Consider the following 21,896-nt stretch of genomic DNA (forward strand, 5'->3'; position numbering starts at 1 on the left):
AAGATGACTGACATCCAACAAACACTTCATCTTTCATTATTCCAGGTATGAGTTCATTGGGTATATCATTCTCAGAAGACAGTGGAAGCAGAGTCTTTGAACATTTTTAATGGGAAAGTGGATAAATTCTTGATGGATGAGGAGGTGAAAGAATAGGGGGAGCAGTTTAGGCAGGAATGTGGAGTATTTAGATGATCTCATTGGATGGTGGAGTAGGAGGCCAAATAATCTATTGTCATTTCTACTCCTGCTCCTAATTTAATACCTTCATATCGACAGACATATTAGTGGCTAGGAGTGTGTCAAAGAACGTCCACACCACAGTGGCTGACATGGAAGGATTGTGATAATTTTCTTCAGGCAACTAAGTTTCTCCATGATTTTTCAAGGGCTCTCAGAGCTGACTAACTGTATCTAAGACATTAGCCGGGTCAACAATGATGGTGCATAGGTCCATGCTCTGCTCTTGCCATTTGTCCTGAAGCTATCAAACTGCAAAACAACCCTATCTGTGGTTCCTCAAACTTTTTGAATAAACAACATTGACTCTAAGGCAGCAGATTCTGATCGAGGTGTTGCACTAAACTGTTCAGAAGGATTCTGGTGATGCTTTTGCTAGCAATGGACAAGAATGACAATCCTCTGTGATCATTTGATTTGATTTGATTTGATTTGATTTGTTATCGTCACATGTATCAAGATACAGTTATAAGTATTGTATTGCATGTTAACCAGACAAATCAGACATTATAGGCAAAAGTGAGGCCTGCAGATGCTGGAAACCAGAATTTCGATCAGAGTGATGCTGGAAAAGCATAGCATCCGAGGAGCAGGAAAATCGACGTTTCAGGCAAAAGCACTTCATCAGACCTTATGTAAGTACATCAGGATAATAGAACAGAATGCAGAACATAGTATTACAGCCACAGAGAAGGTACAAAGAAAGCTCAACTCTAATATATGAGAGTTGAGCTTCATAAGTCTGATAACAGCTGGGAAAAAGCTGTTTTTGAATCTGTTTGTACGTGTTTTATAACTTCTGTAACTTCTGCCCAATGGAGCTGAGTATAACCAGGATAGGAGAGGTCTTTGATTATGTTGTAGGAGCAAATTACTGCAGTTGTTCAGATCTGCACTGAAATCAACAATGCTGGAGATCACAAATTGCAGCAGCCATGGCAAGCCAATGTTTCAAGTCCAGATGATTCTTCTTCAGAGCTCTGATTGGGATACAAAACATTAGCTTGCTCTCTCTCCATGGATGCTGCCTGACCCGCTGTGATCTCCAGCAGTTTTTTGTTTTCAGGCTTTGATTATGTTGGCTGCTTTCAGACAGTGAGCAATGTAGATAAACTCAATGGAAGGCAGAGCTGAAAATGTGTTGCTGGAAAAGCGCAGCAGGTCAGGCAGCATCCAAGGAGCAGGAGAATCGACGTTTCGGGCATGAGCCCTTCCTCATGCCCAAAACGTCGATTCTCCTGCTCCTTGGATGCTGCCTGACCTGCTGTGCTTTTCCAGCAACACATTTTCAGCTCTGATCTCCAGCATCTGCAGTCCTCACTTTCTCCTCAATGGAAGACAGGCTGACCTTTGTGATGGACCGGGCTACAGTCACAAATCTTTGTAATTTCTTGTGGTCTTGGGCAGAGCAATTTTCATACCAAACTGCGATGCATCCAGTTAGAATGGCTTTCTATGGTACATCTATAAAAATTGGTAAGAGTCATTGTAGACATGCTGAATTTCCTTAGCCTCTGAGGAAGTAGGGGCATTGGTGTGCTTTGTTGACTGTATCATTGACCACAAAGGAAATGAGGGTTGTACCTGCCTAGACCATCTCTCCCTCGTTGGGTTTGTTGTACTGCCATGACACCAGTTACACCTCCAGCTGTCTGAAGATTCTTCAGTACTTCTGATTTTCCAACAGGCATGGGGATCATCTATATTCTCAAAAATAATGATTTGGAGGTGCTGGTGTTGGACTGCGGTGTACAACATTAAAAATCACCCAACACCACATTATAGTCCAACAGGTTTAATTGGAAGCACTAGCTTTCGGAGCGCTGCCCCTTCATCCTGTTGAAGGAGTAGCCACATGAAAGCTAATGCTTCCAATTAAACCTGTTGGACTATGACCTGGTGTTGTGTGATTTTTAACTCAAAAATAATAGTTTTTCATCTAATTTTATGCCTCTCAGTCCTGGTTAAATCTGTTTAAAATCTCCTATTCTGACCCTGACAGACCTGTGATTCGGTAAATTCTATAGTCCGGCAATGGCTTTTGACTTCTGACTGTGCTGATGGAATCCCTGTCAGCTGTGACCTAAAGACCATGGAGGTGAAGCAGACAGTGCTCAAGGTACTTTCTCTAGCCCCTTCCTGATCCTGGTGAAGAGAGCTTCATGCTCCTGAAAAGGGATGTTCAATCACTCAAGGGGCAGCCAAGATCCATTTCTGCTTCCTTCCAACCCCGTGGCCTGAGCTGACTGGACAAAGTTCACACATGTCGCTCCCAGTGAACCCCCCCAACCTGCTGCTACTTGACTCGGGTCCTGTGAGAGATCAATGTTGGTCAAGGGACAAGACGAGGCTAGGTGATGGCGATAACTCAATGTCTCTTTGTCGTGTTGCGATCTATAATTTCCACAGCTTGCTTCTGAACCCCTTCAAGACTGACAGACATTGAATTGTTCCCATCTGCTATGAAGTCATCTTTCTTACGCCAGGCTAGGCAAAACCTTATGTCCTGCGCTTACCTGACAGTTTTGACACATGTGACTTGTAAACAATTACAGGTAGCCAGAGGTGAAAGCTGATAGACAGTCAGGACCAACAGAGGATGAGCAACTCTACTGCAACCCATCCTTGTAATGCACATTTCTAACACATTTGTAGAGTTCAGAGTGAGTTACTTCTTGGGTAAAATATACTGGATTTCATTGAGAGAATGAACAGGCAAGTCTTGTTCTCAGCATCATTGAATGACCAGAAGGCTGGCCAGCTGAAACAGCAATGTATCTCAAGCCATTTCCCAGTTATCTCCCTATAATCTCGCATTCTTCTTTTTCAGAGAATAATCCAATTTCATCTTAAATGCTACAATTATACCTGCCCTCACCATACTCTCCAGCTGAACATTACGGCACATTGTTACCTAATTCTAGTTTTGCAAAAGATATTGGGACATCTTAATTGTTAGCCAACAAAATAAATAAATCTGCTTCAAAATGTTCAATAGTTGTATTAGCAAATAATTATGGTAGTAATTAGGATTTTGTCTCTGATACCTGTGCAGGCGAGGGAATATAATTACACTGTGACAGGTTTACATTGGCCCTTTTATTAAACTAGACACGGAATTAATAAAAGGAAAAGATTTACACACTTGACAAAAAATCCTGACATGATGTGTAGCTTGACAGTAATTGCATACAGATGTGAAGTTTCTCATTTGATAAAGACATATACATGAGCATTACATCCAAAAACACACAATATGAGCAATTTTCTTAAAGGGCAAATCTAGTTTAGCACCTTTCTGGCTGAAAGCATACATTAGGAATTCAGCTGTACACCCCCATGGATTTCCATCTATTTGTTTTCTGGATATGAGGTCCTGGTTTGTTAATAGTCTGCATTGAGAATTTGATTTGGAGAAATTGAGTTAGACTTTTATCATTGTACATCTGTATATCTCAGGGTGTTGTTCATTGACAAGTTAGTTAAAGATTGAATTGAATTGGACTATTTCCACCTTTTCTTGCATTGCCATTCTTTTTCCTTCCTTTCTTTTCAGCTATGTCTCTGTCATATTTTGCCTTGCACTTATGCTGCATTGTTATATCCATATTGTTCCATTTGTCTTCATGTCATTTTGCAGTTTCTGAAAGTCTTCCCTTTGTTTTATTTTCTGTATGTCTTTCATGTTCCCTGTATGATTGAACCATCAGTTCACTGAGAGCTTATTTGGAATCGTTTGCCTTTTGGCTGGGTGCACTGTGGGATGGGATTTACAAACAGTAAGGCGTTACACACATTATGAATGGATAACTGTATGGTAGATCATTAAAAGCTCCTGAGTAGCAACTTTATGTTATTCCATCTGTCCATAATGGAACAGTAGCAGCCTGAAAGTCCAGAGTATAGTAAACCATCTGTTTCTACCACTTTGTCTCTGTTTCCACCTGGTGTCACTTTTCTGGGAGTCCCATTATCAATGTGCTGCCCAGCCACTATCTGAAGAAGGAGACAACCTAATATAATTTAAATCCAGGTCTAGTGATGTTAGCAAGAGTCCAGTGCCACTTACATTCGAAGATATCGTTGTAGGGTGTTGTTTTCACCCTGACAGCAGGAAATCATACTTGGAAGCATGAGTTAAAATGACACTCACCTTCAATCATTCCTCTGCCTCGGTTTCCTTTTCAAGAATTTTCATTGCAAATCCCGATTTTCTATTTCCTCAGAATTTGAATGTATAAAATGCCCAGAGTTCAAATTGTTGTCTTCCTCATCACTGTGACTGAAGGAAGAAATGCAGACATAGTACTAGGTCAGGGAACATTGAGAAGCTACAGCTGGTGCACTGAGGAAAGCAAATATGAGACATTCTGTCTATTGCCATCCTTACCCGGCCCATACGATAACTAACACCTGAGTCAATTCCCTTTATAGCTGAGTAACAACAACCAGTATAGCATCTTCCAATCACAAGCATTATCTGAGGCACTGAAAGTAACAATCTTGCAATTCCTTTTTGCCTTGGGCTCTTTCAAGGCTTAAGCAGTTACTTTCATCATATTAGTCATTCTGCAAGCCTGCAGTTAGCAGGTGGCAGATACCCTCTTTCTAGTTTTCAACATAGATATCAACAGTTAGCAGAGAAAGACTTTACAAAAGAAGGTCTTCCTACAAGGTCTCCAACATCTGCAGTCCTCACTTTCTCTCAGTGTCTGTCTGGATAAACATTACCTATTTTCTGCCAAAGACTTTGTGTGGACGTCCTTCCAAAGTAACTTGCATTAAAACCAAGAAGAAGAATTAGTGGCAGTAAATGTTTCCATGTAATCTCAGCTAGTTCTACAGGAGATAGGCACAAAGTATACCATTGACAGAAGGGTGGATTTGAGAATAGAGCTATGAGAAAGTCTCATATAATATGCTAACAGTGGTGATTTTCTGATGAAATCTTCCACTCTACAAAAGCCACAGCCATCTGAAGAAAACGTTCGAGTTAGAAAATTGTGAGCATATTTTCAAATATTCAGCAGCTTCAAAGCACACAGAGCCAGTCAGCTTCTATGAATGATTAGATTAGATTCCCTACAATGTGGAAACAGGCCACACCGACCCTCCAAAGAGTAACCCACCCTGACCCATTTCTCTCTGACTAATGCACCTAACACTATGGGCAATTTAGCATGGCCAGTTCACCCGACCTGCACATCTGTGGACTGTGGGAGGAAATCGGAGCACCAGGGGAAACCCACGCAGACACAGGGAGAATGTGCAAACTTCACACAGAGAGTTGCCTGAGGCTGGAACCCTGGTGCTGTGATGCAGCAGTGCTAACTACTGAGCCACTGTGCTGCCCAAATGTAGCAACCAGCAGTTAAAAAGGCCTGCATGTGAACATACAAATGTACGAACAAGGAGCAAGAGGAGGCCACTCAGCCCTTTGAACCTGTTCTGCCATCCAATAAGATCACAACTGATCTGATTTTAACCGTGATTCTACTTTTCTGCTTACTACCCATTAATCTCTCATCCACCTGCAGAAGCAATATTAGGACAAAGCCCGTCTGTGGAAGCTCAAAACCGCTAGAAATTGTGAAAACCTTTGAGTAAGTCACTGAGCTATGTCAAAGCTAAGAGGAGGAAAAGCCAAACCATAACCCAGGGCTAAAATGATCGATATCAGATACTTAAGGGAAGTTAAGTCCCTGAGAGGAAGGGTAAAAGTTCTTATGTAAAAAGTTCTAGGCTGAGAAGATTAGTTTAAATCATTATATTTAGCAAATGAGGATTGTTATCGTTGTTTAAAATGATTAGACAAATCTTCAGATAAAACTTTGAGAAACAGATGCCTGTTAAGAAAATTGAGAAATTGGTCCAGACGTGATTTCACTAATCAATTTCCTAATCCTTTCCCATGTTTCCAGAAGCTTCACGGCTATTCCTCTTCCTCTCTTCGATATTGATCCATAGGATGAGGGCATAGCTGGCTAGTCCAGTATTTATTGCTAAATAAATGCAATTATGAATGATTTTGAAGTGCAGTCACTTGGTACAATCAGGGACAAAAAAACATAATTTATCCTTCAAAATTGTTATGTAATGGAGTTTGGATAATGTACAAATTTAGCTTTGTTAGATCATAGTTTGTTCTTTTGTTCACTATTCAATGATGCTGAAGGGATATATTTTTTACTGAAAATACATACTGCAATCTGTCATTACTCAAATTTAGCAAAATCATTAAGATTGCTTTTGAGGACATGTGTTAATAATCAAATATAACACCTACATCAATAGAACTGAGGTTGAGAGGATGGAGTGCGTCAAGTTCCTCAGAGTGACAATAACTGGCAACCTATTCTGAACTTCCCATGTTGATGCAACAGTCAAAAAGGCACCTACAACACCTCTTCTTCTGCAGGTGGCTCAGGAAATTCGGTACATCCATAAAGATCCTCACCAACTTGTACAGGAACAAAAGAAATTACCGAAGGTGGTGTGCACAGCCCAGACCATCACAGAAGCCAACCTTCCATCCATGGACTCCCTTTACTGGCTCACTGCTGCAGAAAAGCTGCCAACATCATCAAAGACCCATCATGCCTTGGCAATGCTCTCCGACAACCTTTTCCATCAGGCAGAAGATACAGAAGCCTGAATACACACACCAGCAGGTTCAGAAACAGCTTCTTCCCTGCCATTATTAGACTGATGAATGGACTCTTTAGCCTCAAATAATGCTGATCTTAGTAATGTTGATCTCACCTAGCATACACCCTGGTAAAGTAACCTGTATGGCTCTGTCTAAGTCTTTTTGATCCGTACATCCTTGCTTATTATGATCTGCCTTTTGTGCCCGTAAACAAAGCTTTTCACTTTTGTGCCCGTAAACAAAACTTTGGTACACGTGAAAATAAATCAATTAAACCAAATCAAATCAAATTTCCCTGGAAGACCAAAATGCACAAATCCTGCACAACGTGGCTTTTTTCTGAAAGGGGGGAGATAGTCAATACCATCATTATCTCTTCAAGTTACATTGCTCTCAGTGTTTCAATTTTTCCTGGTACTCCACAGGTACGATGTTCCATGGGGTCCACCAGATCTTTGTATGTTGGTGACTGAATTTACATCTGCGGTCATTTTTTTTTTAGATGTAGCAGACTATTTTTTAAAGGAGTTGAAGTTAACAAAATCCATGGTACTTTGGCCTCTGATCTTTCATCATAATAACAGGGTGACCAAGGTCCCATTATGACATGGTTTTAGTGGCATTCTTAGTGGGATCAGGAGGACTGGGATATTGATTAATCAAGCAGTTTAGTAATTAATTAATATGATACAATGTATAACAAAAGACAGTCTGGGGATTTCTGTACTGGGCTCTATTCTTCCACAACCATCAGATTGTGTCAAACTGGTTGACACACTGTGGCTTACAGGAGGAGTAGCAGGTACTCTCCTGTCTTCATTTCAGCTGGCCAGCGATATGGTGGATTGTAAGTGCGGCCTTGCTGTTTGTTTCAGCTCGGTCTTTTACAGAAATTACTAGCTCCTTGGTTCACGTTTCTCACATTGGCTTCTCACATATGATGTAAAATATCTCCTATATTAGTAACACTAATAGCTTTAATCAAAACATAAAATTTCCCATCAGATATACGGTTTCTATATAAACGTCACTGGACTCACTAGAATCAGACAATGTGCACAATGGCAGTGGGTACTTATCCCACTATCAGTATGTTATGGACACGTAATGATTTGGGGATGAGATGGATGAAGAGGTAGGAGAAAGCGAAATTGGGTAATCGCTTGTAGACAAAGCCAATAGATCTGACGAGAAACAACAGTACCAGAAGTCAATTACAGTATGATACTTCTTTATTATACCCATTTAATCTCCCTTAATAACACCAGCAATCATGTTGTCTCTTTATGAAATCAACTTCACTGTGAATTTCTAGTGATTATTGGTGTACATTAGTATCAACTGGATTGCGTCTGAAATCTTACGAAGAATCCTTAAGTTGCCAGGAAAGGTAACTTTCATTCCAATAATCAGGAGTAAATTCAAACCCGTGGCTTTATATTGTCAGTCAATAAGCACTCTGCGCCCTGTTGAATTACTTTATTAGTGATAAACATGATGTCACACATTGTTGATGGATTTGCAGACTGGCTTACCCAGCAGATCTTTGCTGGAAGGGTCATGCTGCATGGAAGTGTGATTCCACTGTGACCATCATAGCCATGGGAATACTTCTACAAGCGCTTGAAATCATCATCAGATGACATAGCATGGTACTGCTGTAGTGAAGCAAAGACAGTAAAGAGCAGAGCCTCTGATATCCAGGGAGGAATGATGTCTTTGAGTGTTGATGGGATTGTAGAAAGCACCTAACTTGTCCTGGACATGAAGTTTCTGTCTACTTGTGAATTTATCCTTCCTGGTTCATTCCTGATGAAGGGCTTTTGCCTGAAACCTCAATTCTCCTGCTCCTCAGATGCTGCCATACTCTTGACTCTGATCTCCAGCATCTGCAGTCCTCACTTTCTCCTAATTTATCCTTCATGCCTAATCCAGATAACTCTACTGGACAACCAAATAGGTGCCCAGCTTTTAACTGTGTTGCCAATTTGCCAGATCATCCAAAACAACTCCCTCATCAAACTGCAGACCTAGAAATATGTAATAATAAGGAGAGGAAATTAAGTATTTCGAATGTTCATTTGAGACGTAAATATCCACTGCAAAATAAAATCTTCGTTTTGATACTAACTTAAGTACCACCATCCTTTCTCTATTAATAATCCATCATAGCCCGGGATTGTTGACTTGTATTTAAATTGGCAAAATGCCCAGAGTGTCAGCTGAAGTTGCATAGAAGGGTCTTCAATAAAAGAACTTAAGTACAAAACTATCAGGCTGGTTTGTCAGTAGCACAGTTGACCTCGCCTTCAAAAGGCACGGCATAAGTAGCATAGCAACTCAGTGGTCAGCACTGATGCCTCACAGCACTAGGGACCTGAGTTTGATTCCACCATCAGACAAAAGTCTGTGTGGTGTTTGCACATTCCTCCATTGTGCATGGGCTTTTGCTGGGAGTTCCACCCAGAGTCCACCCAGAGTCCTACAACTTAGGTGGATTGGCCATGGTACATTGTCCCAAAGTGTCCAGGGATGTGCAGGATTAGCCATGCGAAATATAGTGATACAGGGATGGGGTGAGGAGGAGCGGTGAGTCTGGCTGGGATATTCTTTGGAGAGTTGGTGTGGGCTTGATGGACCAAATGGCCAGATTCCACGCTGTCGGCATTCTATGATTCAAAACTGTCTATGCTAGAATCTTATCACACTGACATACTTGCTCTCAGCTTTAGAAATATCTTGGAGCAGTTGTGTGAAGAAAGAGCTGGATGGGATGTGGAGCAGACTACAAAGCCTGATAGTTAGTGTATAATCAGATCCCGTTCATTTGACCCAGAATTCCACTCAACTTAAAGAAACAGGAGGCCATTTTGAGCCCAGGAGGTCTAAACTATCATGTATATTCTATCTGTGTTCCTCCCACTCCCAACCACACCCTATTCCCTTAGATCCATTAATGATATTTGCTTCAACTGTTACATAGTCTTAAATTTTTCAATGTTAGCATTCATTCCGAAAATCCATATATAACAACCCCTCGTCTCCTCTTTCTGTTAGCTTTTCAAATAATTCAGTTAAAAAAAGAATTTCTCAGGATATTTTGTGAACTGATCTTTAAACAAACATTCTGGTACTTTGCTGATCATTGTTGTTAAGTAAGTTTTCTGGCTTTCCTTGTCATTTCAGTTTCACCTCCTTTGAGTTTACTTTTCTGCTTGGTCACTTTGGATTGGTAAAGTCTAAGAGGTGGATTGAGTTTTTCTTATGATTAATGCTGCAAACCCCTGGACTGGAGCCAGGACACAAACTATCTTTGCAATTGGTGCTAGTGAAATTATCAAATTAATTTGTCCAAACTATACAACATTTGCACCATGTGATTTGTTCTTAATACAAACCCTTTTATTTTGTGTGAATTATATCAAACTAGAACATGCCACAATTACACAGTTGAAAATGTGTTGCTGGAAAAGCGCAGCAGGTCAGGCAGCATCCAAGGAGCAGGAGAATCGATGTTTCGGGCATGAGCCCTTCTTCAGGAATGAGGAAAGTGTGCCAAGCAGGCTAAGATAAAAGGTAGGGAGGAGGGACTTGGGGGAGGGGCGTTGGAAATGCGATAGGTGGAAGGAGGTTAAGGTGAGGGTGATAAGGTGAGGGTGATACACCCTATTAGGTAACATCTTCAGTGGGCCTCAGGCGAAGCATTGCTGAAAATGACATCACCAACCCAAAGAAGCCCAAGAATATAAATAGAAAGCAGAAAATGAACCTTCCAGCTCAGTGAGCAAACCTACGTCCACTTACACGGTACCCAGGAAAGACCTAAAGACAGAGCTAAGATGAGCAAGGAGGGGACATAAGAAGTTGTTGATGGATAGGATCAGGGAAAACCCTAAAGCTTTCTATTGGTATATAAGGGATAAAACAATGACTAGAATAAGATTAGGGCCAGTCAAGGACAGTAGTAAGAAGTTGTACGTGGATTCAGAGGAGAAAGGGGAAGCACTAATTGAATATTTTTCGTCAGTACTCACACTGGAAAAAGACAATGTTGTCGAGGAGAATACTGAGAAACAGGCTACTAGACAAGATAGGATTGACGTTCACAAGGAGGAGGTATCAGAAATTCTGGAAAGTGTGAAAATAGATAAATCCCCTTGGCTGGATGGGATTTATCCTAGGATTCTCTGGGAAGCCAGGGAGGAGATTGCCGAGCCTTTGACTTTGATCATGACCCCCCACCTTGTCTCAGTCCCAACCCTCGAACACAGCACCACCTTCCTAACCTGCAATCTTCTTCCTAACCTCTCCGCCCCTACCCCCACTCCGGCCTATCGCCCTCACCTTATCACCCTCACCTTAACCTCCTTCCACCTATCGTATTTCCAACGCTCCTCCCCCAAGTCCCTCCTCCCTACCTTTTATCTTAGCCTGCTGGACACACTTTCCTCATTCCTGAAGATGTGCTCATGCCCGAAACGTCGATTCTCCTGCTCCTTGGATGCTGCCTGACCTGCTGCGCTTTTCCAGCAGCACATTTTCAGCTCTGATCTCCAGCAGTCCTCACTTTCTCCTACAATTACACAGTTGCCTTGTCAACATCTGTAAACAGAAGATGCATGAACACATCAGTGACACCTGAGGCATGATATCTTTGGTGTGGTGGATACAGATACTCATTTGATATATTTGGATTTAATTTTTTATGTTGGATCTTTCTTTTAGATCAGCATTGAAACAACTCATGGAAGCTATTGCATAACACTTCCTGCAAATAAGTAATTTCGTATTAAATATTTAATGTGAAAAAATGTACTGTTAATGTGAATATTTTATTCATCTCCTCAGTTTGTTGATTTTTGATCTCTAACATATGTGCCTTAAAATGGCAAGTATCTTATCAATAATACATTTCCAGTTTGTTTAATTATTTTTTGATTTATAGACACCTAAAACTTTATGAGTTTTCACTGAGTCATGTCTGAAGGATTCCATATAGAGGCCTAACTCTCAGTGTAAGTATTGCTGTGTTTACAGCTAAAGTCTTCTCTGCCTTTTTTTTCCATTACCAACAAAGTGAGCAAAAGGCATTTTACTGCAGATGTTCAGACATGCCAAAAATTACCTAATAGCACATCAGTTCTGAGTAGATTTATAAACCTTAACAGCCGATATGAATGAAGTTTTGTTTGCATAAAATGATGACTGTCTTTTATTCAACTTTCAAAGGTTCCACATTAAATTAATGAAAGTAGCCCTACACTTCTACTAGTAATACTAGTGCTTGTGGACTTGCAGAAAGTACACTATCATTAAAACAATCCTCCTGGAAAAATATGGCAGTGTTTATTGATTATTAGTGTTTTTCCCAGTGAAATTGACTACAAATGCCTTGGGGAGTAGAAATGCTATGTAATGAATCATTGGTACAAATGTGCTCCTACTCATTGGAAAATTTGAATGGAAAAGTTAAACATACCCTGTAACATACGGCCTTTTCACTCTGATCTATGGGAGTGAATGCTCTCAGCTCCATTCCTTCCATAACACCTTCAAAAAAAGGCAGGTATAAAAAGAGGTTAGTCACTTGATGCAGAGTTCTTGGTGTCCGACCAGTTGTTGTAGCTATGTTATTTCTGTAAAAACTGAAAGAACTCTTGATGCTGTAAATCAGAAACAAAAACAGAAACTGCTGGAAAAGCTCAGCAGGTCTGACAGCATCTGTGGATAGAAATCAGAGTTAACATTTCAGGTTGCGTGACCCTTCCTCAGAACTGATGGTAGCTAGGAAAATGTTGGTTTATATGCAGACGATAGGGTGGGGGATGGGAGTAAGGGGTAAACATTAGGTAGGGATTGAGCTCAAAGAGAGACGAGAACAGTTGGATAGACAAAGAAGTGGATAACGATTTGGCTAGGAGGCTAAATAGCTGTTAATGAGGACTCAGTCACAAGTTACACGACACCAAGTTATAGTCCAACAGGTTTATTTGAAATCACAAGCTTTCTGAGTGCTGCTCCTTTATCAGGTGAAGTAATTAACAATCCCTTTAATGGGGACTATTACTAACTAAGAGAAAGTGAGGACTGCAGATGCTGAAGATCAGAGCTGAAAAATGTGTTGCTGGAAAAGCGCAGCAGGTCAGGCAGCATCCAAGGAGCAAGAGAATCGATGTTTCTCCTGCATATGGAACTAATCAAGAGTACAAATCCTGAACAGCTCACCAAACATAATGTAAAAATCTTTTCAGTGAAATGCCACCACGATCACATCTAGAGATGATCTTACACGATTAGAACTGCCTCAGTGTGGAAGCAAACCATATGGCCCATCAAGTCCACATCAACCTCCTAAAGAGCATCCCATCTCCCCCATCCTATCCCTGTAAGCCTGCATCTCCCATGGCCACTCCACCTGGCTCACACATCCCTGGACACTATGAGCAATTTATCATGGCCAATCCACCTAACTTGCACATCTTTGGACTGTGGGGGGAAACTGGAGCACTCAGAGGAAACCCACACCGGCACGATATTGAGTTTAATAAATTTAGGGCTTGAGCTCTCCAATGTCCTGACCACAAACCCCACAGATCAGACATTATTATCATATCGTCTGCTATTACACACAAACCATTGTTAGTTAGTAATAGTGAATTGACGTTTCGGGCATAAGCCCTTCTTCACCATATGCATGGCTATGGGAGATGCAGGCTTACAGGGATAGGATGGGGGAGATGGGATGCTCTTTAGAGGGTTGATGTGGACTTGATGGGCCATATGGTTTGCTTCCACATTGAGGCAGTTCTAATCGTGTAAGATCATCTCTAGATGTGATCGTGGTGGCATTTCACTGAAAAGATTTTTACGATATGTTTGGTGAGCTGTTCAGGATTTGTACTCTTGATTAGTCCCAGAAAAAAAGTGGCTTTGCTTGTTTTTCTTTCACTTGCTGTTATTCAAAAGTTAACATTATCAAGCGTTTTGAAGGCTTTCCAAAATGTGACACTCCCACATTGAGCTGCTATGGTGGACATTAGGGAAAGAGCAACACTCTTTCAGACAGGGGTCTGCCAAAGTATGACGTTAAGAACAGTAAATCTGTGTAGCTTCATTCTTGCAATGGCAGTTCCAATGACAATTGATCAGACAGGTAATGAGGTAAAAGGCAATGCTTTAATGGTAATCAGATTCTATTTCCAATAGAGCGTCATTTCCTTCCTACAACATGTACCATGATGGGCTATTTGTGACTGGCTGTGATTGATCTGGTGCACAAGTGGGCTTTAACTAATGCGTCAGAGCTGGAAATGCTGCAAGATTCCAACAGCAGTGAGCACATGGTAGCATGAATATGATGCTGCAGGACATGGTGCATACATAATGAAGTGAGCAGCAGAGAATTACATAGATTAACTCTCCAGATCTCACAGAGAGAAACCCTGTGTGAAATTCTCAAAATTGACATTAGCTGATTTTCCTTAAAATTCAACTCATGGTTTCAAAGTTTTTAGATGTCCCTGAACTGGGAATTCTAGTAAACAGTAAGAAAAATTGTAACAGATATCAGAAAGATAATAGACAGGTTGGTAGAACATATAGACAGAAGATAGATGAAATCTAGCCTAAAGAAGGACAAAGTGGTGAATTTTGGTTGGAAGCATTTGGAAAGATAATATAAACTAAATTGTGTAACCTTAGGGGGAAAGAGGAAGAAGTGAACTCCAGAGTGTACAGATATAAATCTTTGATGATAAAGTTAAGAATCATATGTGGCTCTTGACTTTATAATTAGATTTATAAAGCATATAAGTAAGAAGTTATGATAATTTCTTATAGGTAAATAGTAAGCTCCCGGGTGCAGTACTGTGCTGAATTCTGGTCACTAAACTTTAGAAAAAAATGTCAAAATCTTGGAAGATTGTGCAGAATAGATTGACTAGAATGTGTAAGACTCTTGAACAGGGAATCTCACTATCCTCTGAAGTCCAGACCCTTTACTCTTGAGGTATCAATTACATATGAAAGACCTTGGATACAATTTCCACTTTAAATGGAACACCCACCAAGTGACCGTACCGTCTTGCTACACCAGTTACTTAGTGACCGCCGTGTACAGGAGCTCACTCTAAGGTGGTTGATCTAAGGTGGTTCTTCTTGCGCATCGTCCTGTTACTGACCTGGTCACCTTTCTCTCAGCTGCAGCAGCAATGTCTTTCCTGAATTCTGACACTTATACCCTGTCTCACCTCGTTCCCTTAACATTTAAGGCAAAATCTCAAATCTGGTCATCCGATAGACTTATGGTACCTTAGCAGTTCAATCTGCGTACCTCATCACCTCTCAAGAGCATCTAGCAGATGGTCATTTCTTGCTCCCAGTCGTGTGATGATTGTCCTCCAGGTGCATCCCAGTGATAGATGTTCTTTGTTTGTGATGTCCCTCTTTAGATAAGGCAGCGTAAAAGCTATTTACATATTTCCAGGGAAGCCATTGTTTAAAATTGTCCATTTTGAAAAAGAGAAAAAGAAAGCATATTATCTAAATGGTCAGAGTTTGCAGAGCTCTGAGGTGCAGAGAGGTTGGGGAGCTTTAGTGCATGAATCACAGAAGGTTAGTCTGCAGGTACATCAAGTAATCAGGAGAGCCAATAGAAATGTGATGGGTTCTTACGAGGGGAGTTGAATGCAAGCATATGGATGTTATGCTTCAATTATACAGGGCATTGGTGCGACACCATATGAAGTACAGTACTTACAGAAGGATGTTAATCCATTTGAAGCTGTTTGGATAAGGTTTACTCGACCAGTACCATAAATGAAGGGATTGCCTTCTGAGGAAAGGCTAGATAGACCAGGCCTATGTCTTCTAGAGTTTAGATGAATTGGAGGACCATATAATATCCTAAAGGGACTTGACGGGGTGGGGGGGGTGGGGTGGATGTTGAAAGGATGTTTCTTTTTGTGGGTTACTCTGGAACTAAATGTCATAGTTTAGAATTTGCCTGTTTAAAACAGAGATGAGGATATTTTTCTGAGAGGGTGGTGAGGCTTTGGAATTCCCTTCCCCAAAAGCGGATACAGAATCTTTAAATATTTTTTATGGCAGAGGTAGAGTTAGCTGAGGTCACCACCTTTAATGACATGTCTTGACCTATCAATGTGTGTGACCTTGTTCAATGAAATCTATTCATATTTATAACACGTTCGTTGAAATTGATGGACTATTAATCATTAATTTGATCAACTGATTAATATCTAAAATGAAAACATTTGAATTAGCCCTGATACATTTAAAATGGTCTCAGAAGGCACCTGACTTGCAAGTTGGTTAAGCTCCACAGGGAATGACAATATGGTTGTCTCAATAACATTGTTGAGGATCTGATATGCATTAAGATGGTTGAAATTGGCAATTATCAGTCGACAGTTCATCTCCTTGAATGGCCAGAAATAAAAAGAATCTCACCATCATACAAAAATAAGTGATGAAACTCTCTGGTACTGTGCAAAGTTATGATTATAAGTCTATCTGCTTGTTGCAGATGGGAGTCACATCAAGAAGGTCTTTAGGATGAATTAACAAGATCTCTCTCTTAAACGTTTTTTGTTTGACAAGCTAGAAATATATCTCTCTTATAGATTGGAATATATCAACAAAGCTGGGGAATTTTTAAAAAAAGGGATTTCAAATGTCTGGTAAAGGTAACATTGCCATTGTCTAACCAGACCATTGGGCCGCTCTCTCATTCGAGGGAGATGACTGGTAGTGCTTTAACCTGAGGGTCACTATGCCCCAAGTGAGAGGAGAGGTTGAGAAGGAGGCTCCTTCATGGTAACCTCAACAATGCAGGAATTGAACGCACACTGTTCGTATCATTCCATTGCAAGCTATCTGTCCAATTAATTGAGCTATTGCTGGGTACCCACTCTGACTGCAGTTTAAGAGACACAGTCTCCAGAAGAATGACCATCTTGATCAGCAGCAACACTGCAGACCACTAAAGGGACATGCACTGACATTGGCACCTGAGGATGTTCATGGCACCTCTTTGACCCGCTTGCAAGATGTTTACAAACTTGAGACCTGCACTTCTGGGCAAACTAGTAACTATCATTGAATCTATCAGGGTGGCACGGTGGCTCAGTGGTTAGCACTGCTATGTCACAGCGGCAGGGACCCGGGTTCGATTCCAGCCTTTGGCGACTATCTGTGAGGAGTTTGCACATTATCCCTGTGCCTGCATGGATTTCCTCCCACAATCCAAAGATGGGCAGGTCAGGTGAATTGTCCATGCTAAGTTGCACATAGTGTTCAGGGACGTGTAGGTTAGGTGCATTAGTCAAGGGTAAATGTAGAGAAATAGGGTGGGGGAATAGGTCTGGGTGGGTTACTCTTCTGAGCGTTGGTGTGGACTGGTTGGGCCAAACGGCCTGTTACCACACTGTAGGGATTCTATGAAAAACGACACAATGAAGTGAGCAGCAGAGAATTACATGGAATAACTCTCTAGGTCTCACAGAGAGAAACCCTGCATGAAATGACCTATTTCCACACTGCAGGGATTTTATGAAAATAAAACAGCAGCAGGACCACTTTGTACACAGGAACAGGCTCCCAGCTGATCGATAAGATCAGGCTGTCTCTCAGAATTGCTTACGTGTTCTCTTAGAATGCGCTCACTTAGCACCTAGCTGCATTCTTGTGGCATCCATAACCTTCCCTGCCCTGCCTTTTAGCACTGCCACACAAATGGAAGTTGACCTTGCTGCTCAGCCAAGATGGGGTGACCATATCGCTGTACAGCAGTGTGCTATGTCAATCTCCCAGCAGCACGTTGTACCAGCAACTTAACAGCAAGCACACTGTGTGGGCAGCGAGCTGGTAGACCAGGCTCCAAGTGTTAGGAGAGCAGTCCTCACCAATGTCAATGGAGGCACCCATCAGTCAGGGGATACAGTAAGTAAAGGGCAGCCAATTGAGAGGATTGGCCACAGTCAGGTGATCAGTCAGGTTGCTCTCCATTGGGTGTGCCAAGCCTCTGTAATCCAATGAGTGGTCTCACTAAGGTCAGGTGCTCCGTAGCGGCCAATTCCAGGGAGATGAGCAGGTATCAGTCAGCGCTCTGAGCACTTCTCCTCTGAGGGGGGGTCCATTTAGGTCACCCACTAAATGGGGTGAGCCACTAAGACGGGGAGGGGGCCATATTCAGAAAGGAGGGGCAGTGTAGGGGTATGGGTGGGTTGCGCTTCGGCAGGTCGGTGTGGACATGTTGGGCCGAAGGGCCTGTTTCCACATGTAGGTAATCTAATCTAATCTAATCTAATCTACGTGTGGGGGTTGGGTACTGGGGGGAGGGAAGATGACAATTGTGAAGGGGCAGGTCAATTGTATTCGTAAAGGGAGGGATACGGTCATGCGGGGGGGAGGGTGCGTTTGTACATGGTCAGGGTGGTGGAGGAACTGTATCTGTCCACACCTGGCATGGTCACCTCCTATGCTAGGAGATTAGGGGTGGAGGGAAGGCCAGATGCAAGCATGTGTAGGTGGTTTGGAGAAGCCTAGGAGAGATTACAAAGAGCATCTGGATGTCTCAGTATTGCCAACTTGTGGACCTGGAGGTGTGAAACCATCAGAAAAAGAAACGTGCGATGAAAAAGAAAATACCTATGACCAGGCCCAAAAAGAGCAGAGTAAGTGTCTCAACCTGTAAGGGAAGGGGCAATAAAACCCATTTACCCTTGAGAGAGCAAAGACTCTATGTCCAGACCCATGCATTATACAGGGTCTCTTAACCCTGGTGATCCTAATGCACTGATTCCCTGTTTGATGTACACCTCCCTGTCCCAGACATTGCCAGCTACTTCATTCAGCATTGACACTCTTTGTTTCCAGGGACCAGGGAAAGAAAAGGGATGTTTGACCAAGAACTAGAATAGGTCCAGCAGAACATGTAACCCCTTATAATTTGTTCACTTTGCTTCCACAAGCTCTCAATGAGGGCATTGATTAATGGTACATCCAATATGGACATGATGCGTAGAAGATAGGAGCAATAATAGGCCATCTGACCCCTCGAGCCTGCCCTGCCATTCAATATGATCATGGTTGATCATTGTGCTCAATACCCCAATCCTGCCGCCCTCTATATCCATCATCTCTTTAGCCAAAAGAGGTACTGTATATCTATCTCCTTCTTGTAAACACAATGTTTTGGCCTCAACTACTTTCTGAGATAATGAATTCCACAAGTTCACCACTCTCTGGGTGAACAAATTTCTTCTCATCCCAGCCTTAAAAAATCCTAAAGGAAGGGCTTATGCTTGAAATGTCGATTCTCCTGCTTCTCAGATGCTGCCTGACCTGCTGTGCTTTTCCAGCACCACACTCTCGATTCTGACCTCCACTACCTGCAGTCCTCACTTTCTCCATCATGCTGGCACAGTTACATTCAGGGCTAGGCAGAGACTCCCACAAACAGATGCTGTGCAAAGCCATTAACATCTACAGAAGCATGCAGCGATGCACAGTGTAATGTCACCCATGCCACTCATGTGCTCTCAAAAGACTATCTTTTCTCTTTCTCTCCTATTACATTTCAGTGCAGTGCCAGGTTCTGTAGTTGGGGTAGAGGGCCCCTCCCTACAATGGAGGCAAATGGATGGGGCTCTTATGTCTAGACAACTTGGACATGTTGAGAGTTTTCTTGTCGGAGGCAAGTGGATCTTCCTCAACTTGAACTTCTGGTGGTTGAGGGGGGCAGGCAGGGTGGAGACAGAAGGCTCAGTCTCTCTGGAGTGTACTGAGAGAGGATTTCCTAGGGGTCTGTGTGCGTAGTTCCTCCTGTAGCTTGGTGCCCACTTCGAGTGAGCAAGGGGGACCTGTAACATTTTTGACTTCCCTGCTTTTGGAGCAATAGCTGGGATATTGGAATGTAGGTCTAAGGCTCAGCTCTGAAGCAGTCATACTGGACTCAAAAATGCTTTTTTTTTTCTCTCCACAGATGCTACCAGACCTGCTGAGTTTCTTCAGCATTCTCTGTGTTTCCAGCACCTGCAGTATTTTGCCCTTACATAGGAGACATGTTGAGGTGAGCAGTGTAAAACTGTGACAAAAAACTCACTACAACTCTCCGCTAACATTTGGCCAATTCCTTTGGTAAAATTTAGCCCCATTGTTCTGAACATTTCAAATTCTGTTAGGAAATCTGTTGTACCCCAATTTAAACGAGGGAGCTTTGTGGACATTTTGACAATATATCTCCAACCTTTCCTTGTTTGCTTTTGATCCAGCTCATGCTCTGATCACTTGTCTTTCTCAAGGTTGAGGGGGTGGGGTTAAAGTGGCCTCTTTATAGGAATGTTTCTGCCAACCACTAAGCTGTGTTTTCAATACTCTCTGATGCTGCAGTAAGTAAAGATGCTGAAATTTGTCTCATACACTTTAGCACAATTAAGACTGTCGATCTAGGTTATGGTGTGTTGCTGACTGTTTAAGCATGATAAACCTCATCAGCACAATGCTTCCCACCACTATTCACTATTTCGTACTAAAAATGGCTCACGGATCACAGATTCATCAACCTTGTGGGTTAGTTTATTTAAAACAGGAAAACACAATATACGTTATGAAGCAGCCATTACAACAAAACAACAGATTTTAGAGTGTGCAGCTTTCAAACCTGTATCAGCCAGGTATAATCACAGCTTCATGTTCACATTACACAAGAAGTCCTCAAAGATAAACTCTTTTAAAGGTAAGGCACACACACAGTAACACAGCTCAATGGGTGAAGCATTCAGGATTATATTTAAAGTACATAGAGCAGCAGGAAGGAAGGACAGATGCTGTCATTGGAGAGTGCTGTTTGCCCACTAGGGGTACCCACTGAGCAGATTGCATGTCCCTTCCTTTCATCCACATGTTCCTTAAAGCCGACATCACTCAGGGTTCTGGGATGCAAAGCTCCCTGATTTCACTTGCATCTGAGATCCTTACTGTATGGGTCCAATGACTATCCCAGTAGTGCCCACGATGGACGTCATGTGCTGCTGGTTCTGTTGACACTGCCAGCTAATCAGTTTGGCTGGTGGATCCCGAAAGTGTGACTAGGAGCCCACCCTCAGTAGACGGCTGTGGACGGAGCTTCTAACTGGCTAGTTGGTTGACTGACTGACTGACAATCTTTCTTCTAGGGCGGAAATGAGCCATCTGCATCCACATCATTTCCTGCCCAATGTCTTAAATTATGAACTTGCTGGAATAAAACCGAAGCAGGGGATCTCATGGTGTTTTTACTTGTCGGAATATTTACCTCAATTTTCAGTTCAAGGTTTGTTTTTACCTTGTAAGTTTCTAGAGGTGCCAACTTGAAACAGGATGGCAAGGACAACCAGGCAACTGGCACAACAGGGTTAGAACCAAAGTCCACCTCCTTAACCAATGAGATGCAAGGATTGAACAGGTATCCGTAGAATAATAGAGAGTGGTTGATTACAATCAAATTAGGGACAGAAAGAAAGAATAAACAAATGGAAAGAGATGAAATTAAGAGAGAGAAAAGTGAGGAATTAGATTAAAAAGAGAAGTATGGAACAATTCACATGGTAAAATTTAATTTTAGGGATTTGTAAGAATAATTTATGACCAATAGAAATGTGAGCCCACAGTTTTAATTGTTCCCTTTCTGGATTGGAGAGGCTGAGGCTGCAGAAACAAAACCTCCTTATTAGAAACATTGTCTTACGGGAATAGGTCAGTCAGACTCAGTTTATTTCCACTGGAATTTAGAAGAATGAGGAGTAACTTGATTGATGCATATAAGATCTTTAATATTGTTGACAAGGTGGACTATGGAAATTATGTTTCCTTTGTGGGTCAGCCCAGAACTTGGGAGTACTGTCTTAAAATCAAGGGCTGCCCTTTCAGGACAAAGAGCAGAAGATTGTTTTTTCTAAGAGGGTTGTGTGACTTTTGAACCCTTTGCCTCAGGAGGGGTCAGAGGTTG

The 21,896-nt window shown here is 41.9% G+C and overlaps 1 long non-coding RNA gene across 1 annotated transcript; it reads right to left on the reverse strand.

The window, feature by feature from the left end:
* Nucleotides 1–3,637: 3,637 nt before the first annotated feature.
* On the reverse strand, nt 3,638–12,432 carry LOC122549603. The gene is made up of 3 exons (XR_006311608.1): nt 12,369–12,432; nt 4,394–4,522; nt 3,638–3,996 (listed from the first exon to the last, which is right to left on the reverse strand). It is a non-coding gene; the product is annotated as an uncharacterized LOC122549603 (long non-coding RNA).
* Between the last annotated feature and the right edge of the window lie 9,464 nt (nt 12,433–21,896).

The sequence above is a fragment of the Chiloscyllium plagiosum genome, chromosome 4 (assembly GCF_004010195.1).
Source record: "Chiloscyllium plagiosum isolate BGI_BamShark_2017 chromosome 4, ASM401019v2, whole genome shotgun sequence".
Lineage (NCBI taxonomy): Eukaryota > Metazoa > Chordata > Chondrichthyes > Orectolobiformes > Hemiscylliidae > Chiloscyllium > Chiloscyllium plagiosum.